Here is a 12,917-nt window from a genome sequence, read left to right on the forward strand (position 1 = left end):
TTCCTGATAGGTAAAGAGTTTTTTAAGGGGTAGAGTGTTAACTGTACAGTGCTCTCTGATGTTCTTACCGGCTTTGGTCCTGTCCAGTGTCTCTCAGCTCTCTGGGTGGCTTCTAGGCCAGTTCCTCTCTGCATCTCTAGGGCTGGCTTCAGAGTCACTGCTTTCACCCCATCTTGATTTTGAAGACTTCCCGAGAAACTCACTGTCCCATGACTCATTCACAACCTACTTGCCTGTTTTGCCTTGAATCAACCTGCTTCTGTTTTTCCTGATGGACATGTGTGTGTGTGTGAGAAAATATAGGAAATATATTGTTTCGATGTTTGACCAGTATAGGATCAGGGTATTTCTCCTTGAATCAACCTGCTTCTGTTTTTCCGTGTGTGTGTGTGTGTGTGAGAGAGAGAGAGAGAGAAAATATAGGAAATATATTGTTTCGATGTTTGACCAGTATAGGATCAGGGTATTTCTCCTTGAATCAACCTGCTTCTGTTTTTCCGTGTGTGTGTGTTTGTGTGTTTGTGTGAAAATATAGGAAATATATTGTTTTGATGTTTGACCAGTACAGGATCAGGGTATTTCTCCTTGAATCAACCTGCTTCTGTTTTTCCTGGTGTGTGTGTGTGTGTGTGTGAGAAAATATAGGAAATATATTGTTTTGATGTTTGACCAGTACAGGATCAGGGTATTTCTCCGTACCTTGCTGCCCTGAACAGTGGTTGCCTCTTCTTTATCCGAGCCCATCTCCCTTGCAGCACACTCACCTGGGCTGGCATAATGGTCATCTGCACCTGGAACCTGGCAATTTATTTTATTTTTTATTTATTTATTTATTTATTTATTTTGCTTTTTAGGTCACACCCGGCAATGCACAGGGGTTACCTCCTGGCTTTGCACTCAGGAGTTACTCCTAGCGGTGCTCAGGAGACCATATAGGATGCTGGGAATCAAACCTGGGTTGGCCGCGTGCAAGACAAACACCCTACCCGCTGTGCTATCACTCCAGCCCCTGATACCTGGCAATTTAAGGCTCCTTGGTGAATGGGGTGATGTCACAGACAGGAGTCTTCTTCTTTTTTTTTTTTTTTTTTTTGCTTTTCGGGTCACACCCAACGATGCTCAGGGGTTTCTCCCAGCTCTGTACTCAGGAATTACTCCTGGCGGTGCTTGGAGTGGGATGCCGGGGATTGAACCCAGGTCGGCCGCGTGCAACACAAATGCCCTACCTGCTGTGCTATCTCACCGGCCCCTCAGACGGGAGTCTTCAAGGTGCACTTTTCCTTCCTGACGATGTCAAGTGGATCAGGCCGTCTCTGGGCAAAGGACAAAGTGTGTAAAGGACAAAGTGATACTCCTGTGGAAAGGGGACACTGAAGTCCAGTGTGTGGCAGGATGTGAGCACCTATCGCTTCCAGTCTCCATACTGTGACCAACGGGGCCGTGCCAATTTGTGGGGTGCTCTCATGCTTGTTTCTCACTCCCCTATCCCCAACATTCAGGCAGTTCCTGGGGTCTGAGTTTCTCCAAAGGTTTTAGGAGGATGTGGAGCTTTGGTGGATGCAGTGGGAGGATATAGTGGAGCACAGGGGTCTCGGGTCCGAGTGTATGATCCTTGGGGGCAGTTTTGCCTCTAACTCCATAAGGCAACGTTGCCTGTGCGCAGAGTGGGGGAGGAGGGGGTGCTGGGCTACAGGCCTTAGGGTGTGGGACCTGCCAATGGAGGGAGTCTTCTATGTCCCACCCTCCCAACACAGGGTTGCACTGGACACTGTCCTGCAGCTTTTGGTGTAGACATGCATATATAGAAGTGCCAGATCAATTTGAGGAACAGCTATTCAACCCCCCAATGGCCAGAGAAGACCCTATCAATGCCCATCATTTTCACTGGCTGCTGCCAGGAGGCAGGTCATCTTGGGTAATGGTCAACACATGTGGCCAGGGCTTGTAAATGAATTTACTTTTCTGACTATTTGGGGAGTTGTTTTTTTTTTGGGGGGGGGGCATACCTATAGGTGCCCAGAGGTTACTCCAGACTCTACCCTCAGAAATAATTTCCAACAGTGATTGTGGTTTCATATGGGATGCCGAGGATTGATCATTGTCAGTAAGGGAAGCACCGAATATTCTTAACTGTCTAGTCGGCCCCACTTTTGTATCTTCTTTCCTGATAAAGAATTTCTGGTCCCTCAAGTCAAGTTGAAAAGCATCCCTCCATCCATCAACTCCCTGACCCTGACTAGGCAAGCCCTGGATGGAGGGGTGAATATTGCATGTAAAGGGGTTATTTTTAAAGCAAGATAGTTGGGTTTTTTTTTGGGGGGGCGGTGGGGGTGATGAGATATTTGTTAAGGGATCAATCCTGATGTGTTGGAAAGAAATTTATTTAGAAAGGGCTGGAGTGGTAGTATTGCGGGGAGGGCACTTAACCTTGCACAAGGCCAATCCAGGTTCAATTACAGAATTCCAATGGTCCCCAAGCCACACTAGGGGTGATCCCTCAGTGCCAAGCTTGAAATAAGCCCTGGGCACTGCCTGTTGTGGCCTCCAAATCGAAACACACACACACACAAACACATGATAATTTTGTGAGCAGAATGTGGCTAAAGGTTTGTCCATGCTAAGTCCCTGTGGTTGTCTTCATGGCAGAACCACTTTGAGAGCTGTGGTCACTGTGGGCAGCCTTGAAGCTCAGCAAGTACTTAATCAAAGGAGCTCCTGGCCTAGGAGTCAGGCCCTGGCTGGGCCCATAAAGACCTTCCTGTGGGGCCCAGGGAGGATTTCTGGGTCTCAGGGCTGCAGTTTCCTGCCCTGTAGACAGAGCCCAGCACTCCTGTCCTGACAGACGCCCAAATTCCAGCCTGCTGTGCATCCCCGGGAGAGGAAGGAGCATCTGGCAGTGTCTCCCCAGGTGAGGTCATGACCTGGTACCCGAGGGTGCCTGCCATCAGGGCATTTCGGGGTCCAAGCAGGGCCTTTCCAGGTCAGGGCAGAGGTTTGTCCTTTCTTGGCTCACAGCTCTGACTTCTCCAGGTCTTTGTTTGGAGTCTAATGCTGATAACGCAGGAATAAAGGGCGGGACAAGAGGGTGCTGAGGCTTGGTCCTGGAAACTGCAAAAAAATCTTTGTGAATTTTATTTCTTTAATAAAAACATACTTTCTGCTCCGTATGCCATCTGTTCAGTACCTCACTCTTCATCTGTCCTGGACCTGGTGACCCCCAGATGTCCTTGTCACCTGTTTGAAGGCAAGAAAGAGGAAAACAATTTTCATTCCTTACCAGAAAGTACCTGGTCAAAAATACTTGGAGCCTGGCCCTTTAAGGCTGTGACTGGCAATGCAGGTGATGTCACGGAACCCAGTTCTTTCCCACCCTGCCCTCCACCTGCAGTGGCTTCAATTTCTGGGAAGAAGTTCCAGTCAGCTGCCTTGTTGCCGAAGGTGAAGAGCCAGGAAGGAGTGGGTATTGGAGTACCCAGGGGAATTGAGGGGTCCTGGAAGGCCGGTTTCCTCATGGGCCGCTGAGTGGTCGCTCCGAGTGCCCTGAACCTCCGCTGTCTCTGCCTTGCTCTGTGAAGGTGGCTGGGGTTGGCGGTCCCTCACCTGGGACACACCGAGCGCTCTTGTCGAAAGGTTTGTCTTATTTATTAATTGATTTTTAGGAAACAAGGGGCATTTTCCTGAAGAGAACTTAAGAAAGATGCATGAGGAGGGACACTAGTCGCTCGGGGAGGACGTTGGCCAGTCAGGACATTCCTGGCACCAGAGGGGGGACTTCCGGTTAGGGCCCTGTGGCGGTTCCCCTCTCTGATGCTCACAGCTCTGATTTGTCCTCCAGGTCTTTGGACAGAACTTCCTGATGCTCCCAGGGAATTAGAAGCTGGAGGCAATGGTAACGTGCCATACGAGGCAATGGTAATGGCAGACCATCCCCAGGTAGGAGGAGAGTGACAAGGCTTCCAGGGTCATTTGTCTTTGAGTTAATTTTGGAAGAAGCCCAGGGATGCGGCTACTGATTCGAGTGCCCAATGCTCTGCTGCTGAGGACACTTTTGTCTCTATTTTGTCATATTGGAGTTTGGGGGTCATACCCAGGGATGCTCAAGGAGTACTCATAGATCAGTTCTCAAGGATCCCTCCTGCCAGGTCTCGGGAACCCTTTGATGTACCAGAACAAGAGGCTGATTTGTTCAGGTTTGTTTTGTGAGGTAAGGTGAGAGGTGAAGTGAGGTGAGAGGTGAGGTGAGGTGAGGTGAGGTGAGGTGTGAGGTGAGGTGAGGTGAGGTGAGGTGAGGTGAGGTGAGGTGAGGTGAGATGAGAGGTGAGGTGAGGTGAGGTGAGGTGAAGTGAGAGGTGAGGTGAGGTGAGGTGAGGTGAGAGGTGAGGTGAGGTGAGGTGAGGTGTGAGGTGAGGTGAGGTGAGGTGAGGTGAGGTGAGGTGAGGTGAGGTGAGGTGAGGTGAGAGGTGAGGTGAGGTGAGGTGAGGTGAGGTGAGGTGAGGTGAGGTGAGGTGAGGTGAGGTGAGAGGTGAGGTGAGGTGAGAGGTGAGGTGAGGTGAGGTGAGGTGTGAGGTGAGGTGAGGTGTGAGGTGAGGTGAGGTGTGAGGTGAGGTGAGGTGTGAGGTGAGGTGAGGTGTGAGGTGAGGTGAGGATCACACCCAGTGATTCTCAGGGGTCATTTCTGGCTCTGTCCTCGACATTGCACCTGGCAGTGCTTAGGGGACCAGATGGGACAGTAGGGATCGCCCGTCCTACCCACTGTCCCCGGGCCCCACTGTCCGATTACTCTAACCTGCTGCCATGCTTCTTATTTGTTTTTGTCCCACAGGGGAAGTGCACATGATTTCCTCTTGGCTCTGCTCCAGATTCACACAGACCGGATTTAGGGGCCTCTGGGATGTGCTGACCCCATCCTGGAAGCGACAGGGACTCGGGCCCCAGGACATGCGTTTCCCCTATTTTGTCCTTCCAGCTCTGGAGAGCCTCGCCTGCTCCGTCACAGTCTTACGTTCACTCACTGATGTGCGTGCAGTTCTGGCATGCGCCAGTACCAGGGAGCAGAGGATCTGTGCAGCTGGCAGAGGTCTTCCAGATCAAGACACCTGCTTTGAAAGGGATTTAGGGCGGCCCTAAACCCTCAGGTCAGGGTCCTATGGCACACATATGCTTGCACAGCTTTGAGTCATTCACTGGACTTTGAGTGTCCTGTTCTCATCCCTAGTGATCATGGGCTGTGGCTTGCAGGGTGTGTGTGTTGAGTATTTTGGCCTCATCCAGCGTCACTTTTTTGGATCCTGCTGGGTCTGCGCTTGTGTTCCTCTCTGCAGTGCTCACTGGAAAAGTGGTGCTGGGACCAACCCTGGGGTGTTTTTGTGCAAGACTCGCACTCCCAGGAACCTTCTAGTATAGCATTCTCACATTTTAACTGATCCAACTGCCTTAGAGTGATCTCTGGGCCCATCCACCAGAGTTGCACATGTAATGTGGTTTCTCCCGAGGTTGTTGACCTTGAGCCCTTTGATGGCCCTGGGGTGTCCCATCCTCACTACCTAGAGCAGGGTGGCAACAGGCACTGCCCCCACCCCGTGTACCTGACTCAGAATGTTCCCTAACGTGGCCGTAAGCTTCACCTCCAAAGAGTGGATGTGAGGGGCTGGAGCAATAGCACATCGGATACGGCGTTTGCCTTGCACACGGCCAACCCAGGTTTGATGCATCCCATATGATCCCCCGAGCACTGACAGGAGCAATTTCTGAGTGCATGAGCCAGGAGTAACCCCTGTGCATCTCCGGGTGTGACCCAAAAAGCAAAAAAAAAAAAAAAAAAAGAGTGGATGTGCCTGCATGGATACCTCTCAGAGGAAGCTCTACAGGGACTGTTAGGACCAGGACCACCCTTCACTATTCAGAGAGACAAAGAGTCCAGCGGGATTGCAAAACACACACCGAGACTTTATTATTCCAGCTAGCTGGGACCAAGCTGTCCTGCTGAAGCAGGAGGCCAGAGCTCGACCCCGAGGGCTTACAGCAGAGGGTTTATATAGCCATCCTGGGCACACAGGCCTCAGGAGTTGGCAAAACAATAAACAATTCCAAAAGCAGAAATAGCTTCAAAAATTTCATAATGAGCAAAAGCATATAGAAAAAAACAGAAGTAACCTAAAATATTTCATAACAGAAGTAACCTAAAATATAATGAACAAAAGCATACAGGAACAATATATCAATATGACATTCCCAATTCCATACATAAACATGTGTACTGGTGAAGGGGTGGGTGTTTGAGCATAGTATGACTGAGACTCGATCCTAAAAGCCCTGTAACTGTTCTCACGGTGACTCAATTAAAAAATTAATAATAATAAAATTTTTTAATTAAAAAAAGAAAGAAAGGCATTTTCATATATTCAAGAGAGCATCCTATCAGTTAGACACATCAATTAGACACAGGATACAAGATGCAGGTGCCATCGGCAATTCCTGGCCTTCCAACTCCATGTCTGTGTAAACACCAGTTAGTTCCTTTATTAATTCAGTCATAAATCCTTCATGGCCAAGGCTGCTTCCCATCAAGTGGTACTGTTAAACAATTAGCTCAGTTAAATCATATATCCTCCCTGGCCTGAGCTGTCTCCTACAAACTTTATGGCCGGAGTGAGAAGAGACGAGTTCAGTCACTTCTCAAGTCCCCCCCTTTACTATGATCACACTGAAGAATCTGCCTCTCCCAGGACGTGATGCTGGAGACCTGCCAGTACCTGTGGGACAGACCCACAGGGCCTCCTCTCGTTAGCCTCTTGTTAGGACACAATTCTGGATCTCTGACCGCAGACAAGGACCACACAGGAATGCAGTTAGCAAGCGGGTAGTTAATTTTATTATTTATTTATTTATTTTGCTTTTTGGGTCACACCCGGCGATGCTCAGGGGTTACTCCTGGCTCTGCACTCAGGAATTACCCCTGGCGGTGCTCAGGGGACCATATGGGATGCTGGGATTCGAACCCGGGTCGGCCGTGTGCGAGGCAAACGCCCTAGCCGCTATGCTATCACTCCAGCCCCCGCAAGCAGGTAGTTTATTAAGCTGGCTAGCCAGGGTTGTGCACACACACACAGCGATACGCAGGTGCGAGGCAAGGCCCCAACCCAGGGTGCCGGGGTTACTTATATAGGCCCATGTCAGCCGTTACGGCGAAAGCCTGTGCATTCCCTAGCCAATAAGTTCATAATTCGACATGCTTCTCCCTCCAATCCCATTAGGCCCATCTGCTTGTCCAACCTATAGATTTACAGGTCACAATTGCATAAGCACCTGCACGGGTCCGAGAGCTGAGCCCGGGAGGCTATCTGTTTAGATTATACCCTTATATGGTCATAGCTCAGGAGCCCGCACATTCCTCTTGGAGCAAGCAGATAGCAGAGGCCTGAGTGGAAAATATACGGTTTTCATTGTCTTTGGCCCTGCCCAGGGCAGTCCTGCCCTAACACTGTGAGTTCAGAAGGGGCTGTGATTTTTTTTTCTTTTTGGGTCACACCTGGAGATGCACAGGGGTTACTCCTGGCTCTGCACTCAGGAATTACTCCTGGTGGTGCTCAGGGGACCATATGGGATGCTGAGAATCGAACCCGGGTCTGCTGCGTGCAAGGCAAATGCCCTGCCCGCTGTGCTATCCCTCCGGCCCCGGGGGCTGTGATTTTGATGGCCAGGATGTTTAACAGCTGTGGGTACTAATGTTTCTCTTGGTCCTCTCTTTTTTTCTGTTTTTATTATTGGGCCACACCTGGAGATACTCAGGGGTTACTCCTGGCTCTGTACTCGAGAAACACTATTGGTGGACTCTGGGGTCCAAATGGGATGCAGAGGATAGACTTGAGTTAGTCACATGCAAGGCAAGACACCCTATGCCCCGGACTGTCACTCAGGTTCCTTCTAAATAGTCCCCTTCTATTGCTGAATTAATATAGTTCTTGTGCTATACTGTAAAAAACATCTGCCAGGGGTGACAGGGCAGAGCCCTGGCAGCTTTCCCCATCAGCTGCCCCCTGGGTTTGAGAGGGATAGGTCCCGGGCCGCTCGCCCAGCCGGAGCAGCCCGGTCCATGGGGCAGACTGCAGAAGAAACGAGGGCCGAGCCGGTTGATTGATCAGTTACCGGTTATTCAATCTTCATCTTCGGCACTCCTAGCTCCTCTCTCTGGATCTACCTCAGCCACCTCTCTCATCTCTCTCCCCTCTTTTACTCTCTCCCCCTTGCCCCTAGGCTACACACAACCATGTAGCAAAATCAGCATAAGAAAGCCCTTCCTGAGGACAATCAGGTTCAAAGGGAACACAACCTAGGGGCATTCCAAAGCCCTTCCTAACTGCCAATAGGCAAAATACCTCTTAAAGGGTTTTTCTCCTTTCCTTAGTCCAAACACTCATTAACATCTTAATACTAGTTATTTTTGTATGAAAGTAGCAAGAGATACATTGAGGCTTGCAAGGCAGCTCTCCTGGCAACATTTTACCACAGATTCAGACTAATCTAGAGCCCAGGCCAGATTAATCTTTCCTAACCCTAGCAGGGTCCAAATCTAGTTATTACTTTTTGGATCATGACAGCATTTGTCCATGACCAAGCTCTTAACTTATAGTTAAGCACTAGGCGCTTTGGCCAGGCCCATCTAGATGCCAGGGTAGCACATAACTCACCGCTTGCCCTGGGTCCCTCGTCAGGATCCTGCCTTTGGGGGTGCTAGGAAGTAAGGGCAACTGAGGCTTAGGTTGAAAGAACAGATGCCCAGGAGGAAACTATCATGCAGAGTCTAATGACTCCTAGGTTACAAAAACATAGCATTTGCTATAGTCTTCCTGTGTCCATACAAAAGGGCATGGCTCTGAATAAACTATTGGGGGCGGGGGGGGGGGGGGGGCTGGAGTGATAGCACAGCAGGTGGGGCTTTTGCCTTGCACGCCAACCCGGGTTCAATTCCCAGCATCCCATATGGTCCCCTGAGCACCGCCAGGGGTAATTCCTGAGTGCAGAGCCAGGAGTGACCCCTGAGCATCGCTGGGTGTGACCCAAAAAGCAAATAAATAAATAAATAAATGAACTATACAAAGGACTCAAGGAGAAGAGAAAAAACAATATTTACAAGTCAACAGAACACAAAGACGTTATAAACAAATACAGAGGAATGGAGCACTGTGATGGGAGCAACCCACTATACCTAAACTACCTCAGGCTATGTTATCCTACACTATACTTCACATGAGTGTGTTCATTTTGCTTATGCTTTGGGTTTTGATTCAGAGCCCCGTCCACATTACTCCTGGCTGTGTGGTGAAGGATCACTCCTGGCAGTGCTCAGGGGTCCATGGGGGTGCTGTGGTTTAACCCTGTCAGCACCTTATAAGACTGGTGCCTTATCCACTGTTTTACTGCACCAGGGCTGCAACTTCATTTATTATTTTGTTGTTTTGTTTCTATTTGGCTTGGGGACTACACCTGACAATACTCAGATTACACCTGAGTATATATTTAGGAATTTCTCCCTGCAGTGCTCCAGAACCATGTGGATAAAAGGGATGAAATCCATGTTTGCGTGTCTGTCAGCCGTTGCCTTCCCTGCTCTACTGTCACTTGGGTCACAGATTCATATTTGTCTCTATTTTTCTTTTTTGGCATTTTAGGTCATACCTGGCTAGGTTCAGTGATTCTTCCTGGCTCTGTACTTAGGAATTACTTCTGGTGGTGCTCAGGGGGCCATATGGAATACCTGGGATTGAACCCAGGTCAGTCACGTGCAAGGCAATTCCTCCCTGCTGTACTAGCGCTCTGGGCCTGAGAAGTTCGTTGCTCTAGGCCCAAAAAGTTTGTTGCTTTGTGCCTCTCCCTGTCAGACGCTGCTCTAATTCACTGTGTGATTTCACTTCTAATGATTCTTGGGAGTCTTCAGCATGACTCGATAGATCTCTCTCTTTTTTTTTTTCCCCCGCTTTTTGGGTCACACCCAGCAATGGACAGGGGATACTCCTGGTTCTGCACTCAGGAATTACTCCTGGCAGTGCTCAGGGGACCATATGGGATACTGGGAATCGAACCCGGGTTGGCCACGTGCAAGGCAAACGCCCTACCTGCTGTGCTATTGCTCCAGCCCCTCGATAGATTCTTAAACCTGGGTCTTGTATCTCTGATAAGCACCAATCTGGGCATATGGAAAATGGAGATTTTGTTCCTTCCTTTTCTGTATTTTCCAAGGTTTAATTAGGGACACAAGGAAATTGACCTGTCGCCTTTTCCTTGTCACTAATATGGGCATTATTTTCTATGGGGGCAGGGCATTCTGGGGTGAAGCCTGCAGTGACCTCCTGGCTGGAAGGAGAAGCCCTGAGGCCAGGGAGGAGAGGTGAGTGTACAGGTGAGTGTCTGGCTCGGACCCTGGGCAGTGTGGGAATGCCCTGAGCACAGGTGAAACACGCTGCTGACACTCGGGGCCTTGTGCTCCAGTCCTCTGTGCTGCACTCACGCTGCCCTGGACTGTGTCACAGACTGACCCTGCTCTTTGCTTTCTTGGCTTTGTCGATATTTTTCCTCATCTGTCAGTTCAGAAGATTCACGATCCTTGGTCCCCACATCTGTGTCTTACCAGCTTGGCTGCAAAGCCTACCATGTTGATGTACCTGCAAAATATTTTTTGCCTTTTTTTTAAAAAAAAAAGTGAGTAAGTGAGCCCATAACACATTTACTTTGGTCCTGAGCGATAGTCCAGAGGCATGTATGCTCTCCATGCATGCAATAGACCCGATTCAATAACCAACATCCCAAATTGTCCCCAGAACATCACCGGTCTTATGAAAGAACAAAACCATAAAGCTAGTGTGGGATTGCCAAGCTCCTCACAGCGACCCCCTAATCAGATCTTCCCTTTGCTATGGAACTGTCTGGAATGAGAACTAGAGAGATATCCTGTCTGCACTGCTTCATTCAACAAATTCTTTATTTTTTTTTATTTTTTTATTTTTTGCTTTTTGGGTCATACCCGGTGATGCACAGGGGTCATTCCTGGCTTTGCACTCAGGAATTATCCCTGGCGGTGCTCAGGGGACCATATGGGATGCTGGGAATCGAACCCGGGTCGGCCTCGTGCAAGGCAAACGCCCTACCGCTGTGCTATCACTCCAGCCCCACATTCAACAAATTCTTAAATTTCATATTGTATTTGGTATCAGAACTCAAGTCATGTCTTCAAGATTTGGCATTGCAGCAGTTTGATTTAGAAACTGTCACCAAGGGCTCCGGCCGGCCGGGTTTTCGGCCCGGGCGCCCATGCCCCTGCAGAGCCGGTGGATGTGGAACAAGCGGGAACCAGAGACAGCTTTAGGAATTGGGGTTCCAGCAAGTGCCTGCACCCATGGATGGAGACTGTGAATTAAGCCTTTGCCCCACGCCGGCTAACGGAGGAAAGAACCTCCCTTCTGGGTCTCTCTCCCCTCCGGGAGAAGGCGTGGTGTCCGACATTTTGCGGGTCCATTGAGAAGGTACGAACTTGGTGGCGCGGAAAAAAAAAAAAAAATGTGTGCTTTGAACTTGAAACAGCCGCAGGATACAGAGCCAGCCCTAGTCGGGCCCGTGCTCGGCTCCGGCCGGCCGGGTTTTCGGCCCGGGCGCCCATGCCCCTGCAGAGCCGGTGGATGTGGAACAAGCGGGAACCAGAGACAGCTTTAGGAATTGGGGTTCCAGCAAGTGCCTGCACCCATGGATGGAGACTGTGAATTAAGCCTTTGCCCCACGCCGGCTAACGGAGGAAAGAACCTCCCTTCTGGGTCTCTCTCCCCTCCGGGAGAAGGCGTGGTGTCCGACATTTTGCGGGTCCATTGAGAAGGTACGAACTTGGTGGCGCGGAAAAAAAAAAAAAAAAAATGTGTGCTTTGAACTTGAAACAGCCGCAGGATACAGAGCCAGCCCTAGTCGGGCCCGTGCTCGGCTCCGGCCGGCCGGGTTTTCGGCCCGGGCGCCCATGCCCCTGCAGAGCCGGTGGATGTGGAATAAGCGGGAACCAGAGACAGCTTTAGGAATTGGGGTTCCAGCAAGTGCCTGCACCCATGGATGGAGACTGTGAATTAAGCCTTTGCCCCACGCCGGCTAACGGAGGAAAGAACCTCCCTTCTGGGTCTCTCTCCCCTCCGGGAGAAGGCGTGGTGTCCGACATTTTGCGGGTCCATTGAGAAGGTACGAACTTGGTGGCGCGGAAAAAAAAAAAAAAAAAATGTGTGCTTTGAACTTGAAACAGCCGCAGGATACAGAGCCAGCCCTAGTCGGGCCCGTGCTCGGCTCCGGCCGGCCGGGTTTTCGGCCCGGGCGCCCATGCCCCTGCAGAGCCGGTGGATGTGGAACAAGCGGGAACCAGAGACAGCTTTAGGAATTGGGGTTCCAGCAAGTGCCTGCACCCATGGATGGAGACTGTGAATTAAGCCTTTGCCCCACGCCGGCTAACGGAGGAAAGAACCTCCCTTCTGGGTCTCTCTCCCCTCCGGGAGAAGGCGTGGTGTCCGACATTTTGCGGGTCCATTGAGAAGGTACGAACTTGGTGGCGCGGAAAAAAAAAAAAAAAAAATGTGTGCTTTGAACTTGAAACAGCCGCAGGATACAGAGCCAGCCCTAGTCGGGCCCGTGCTCGGCTCCGGCCGGCCGGGTTTTCGGCCCGGGCGCCCATGCCCCTGCAGAGCCGGTGGATGTGGAATAAGCGGGAACCAGAGACAGCTTTAGGAATTGGGGTTCCAGCAAGTGCCTGCACCCATGGATGGAGACTGTGAATTAAGCCTTTGCCCCACGCCGGCTAACGGAGGAAAGAACCTCCCTTCTGGGTCTCTCTCCCCTCCGGGAGAAGGCGTGGTGTCCGACATTTTGCGGGTCCATTGAGAAGGTACGAACTTGGTGGC

At 50.5% G+C, this 12,917-nt stretch overlaps 1 protein-coding gene across 7 annotated transcripts in view; it reads left to right on the top strand.

Annotated features, from left to right (window-relative positions):
• The first annotated feature begins 2,328 nt into the window (after positions 1-2,328).
• Positions 2,329-12,917, top strand: part of LOC101542609 (zinc finger protein OZF-like) — a 35,608-nt gene continuing 25,019 nt past the window's right edge. The window contains exons 1-5 of one of the 7 annotated variants that reach the window (XM_055125131.1): positions 2,329-2,908; positions 3,182-3,630; positions 3,836-3,933; positions 9,669-9,770; positions 10,316-10,384. The gene's annotated coding sequence lies outside the window, so the exon portion shown is untranslated. Of the gene's footprint in view, positions 3,631-3,835; positions 3,934-4,584; positions 5,136-9,668; positions 9,771-10,315; positions 10,397-12,917 lie in introns of those variants that run through there. The other 6 variants (XM_055125128.1, XM_055125136.1, XM_055125129.1 and 3 more) reach the window with 6 other exon arrangements.

The sequence above is a fragment of the Sorex araneus genome, chromosome 2 (assembly GCF_027595985.1).
Source record: "Sorex araneus isolate mSorAra2 chromosome 2, mSorAra2.pri, whole genome shotgun sequence".
NCBI lineage: Eukaryota > Metazoa > Chordata > Mammalia > Eulipotyphla > Soricidae > Sorex > Sorex araneus.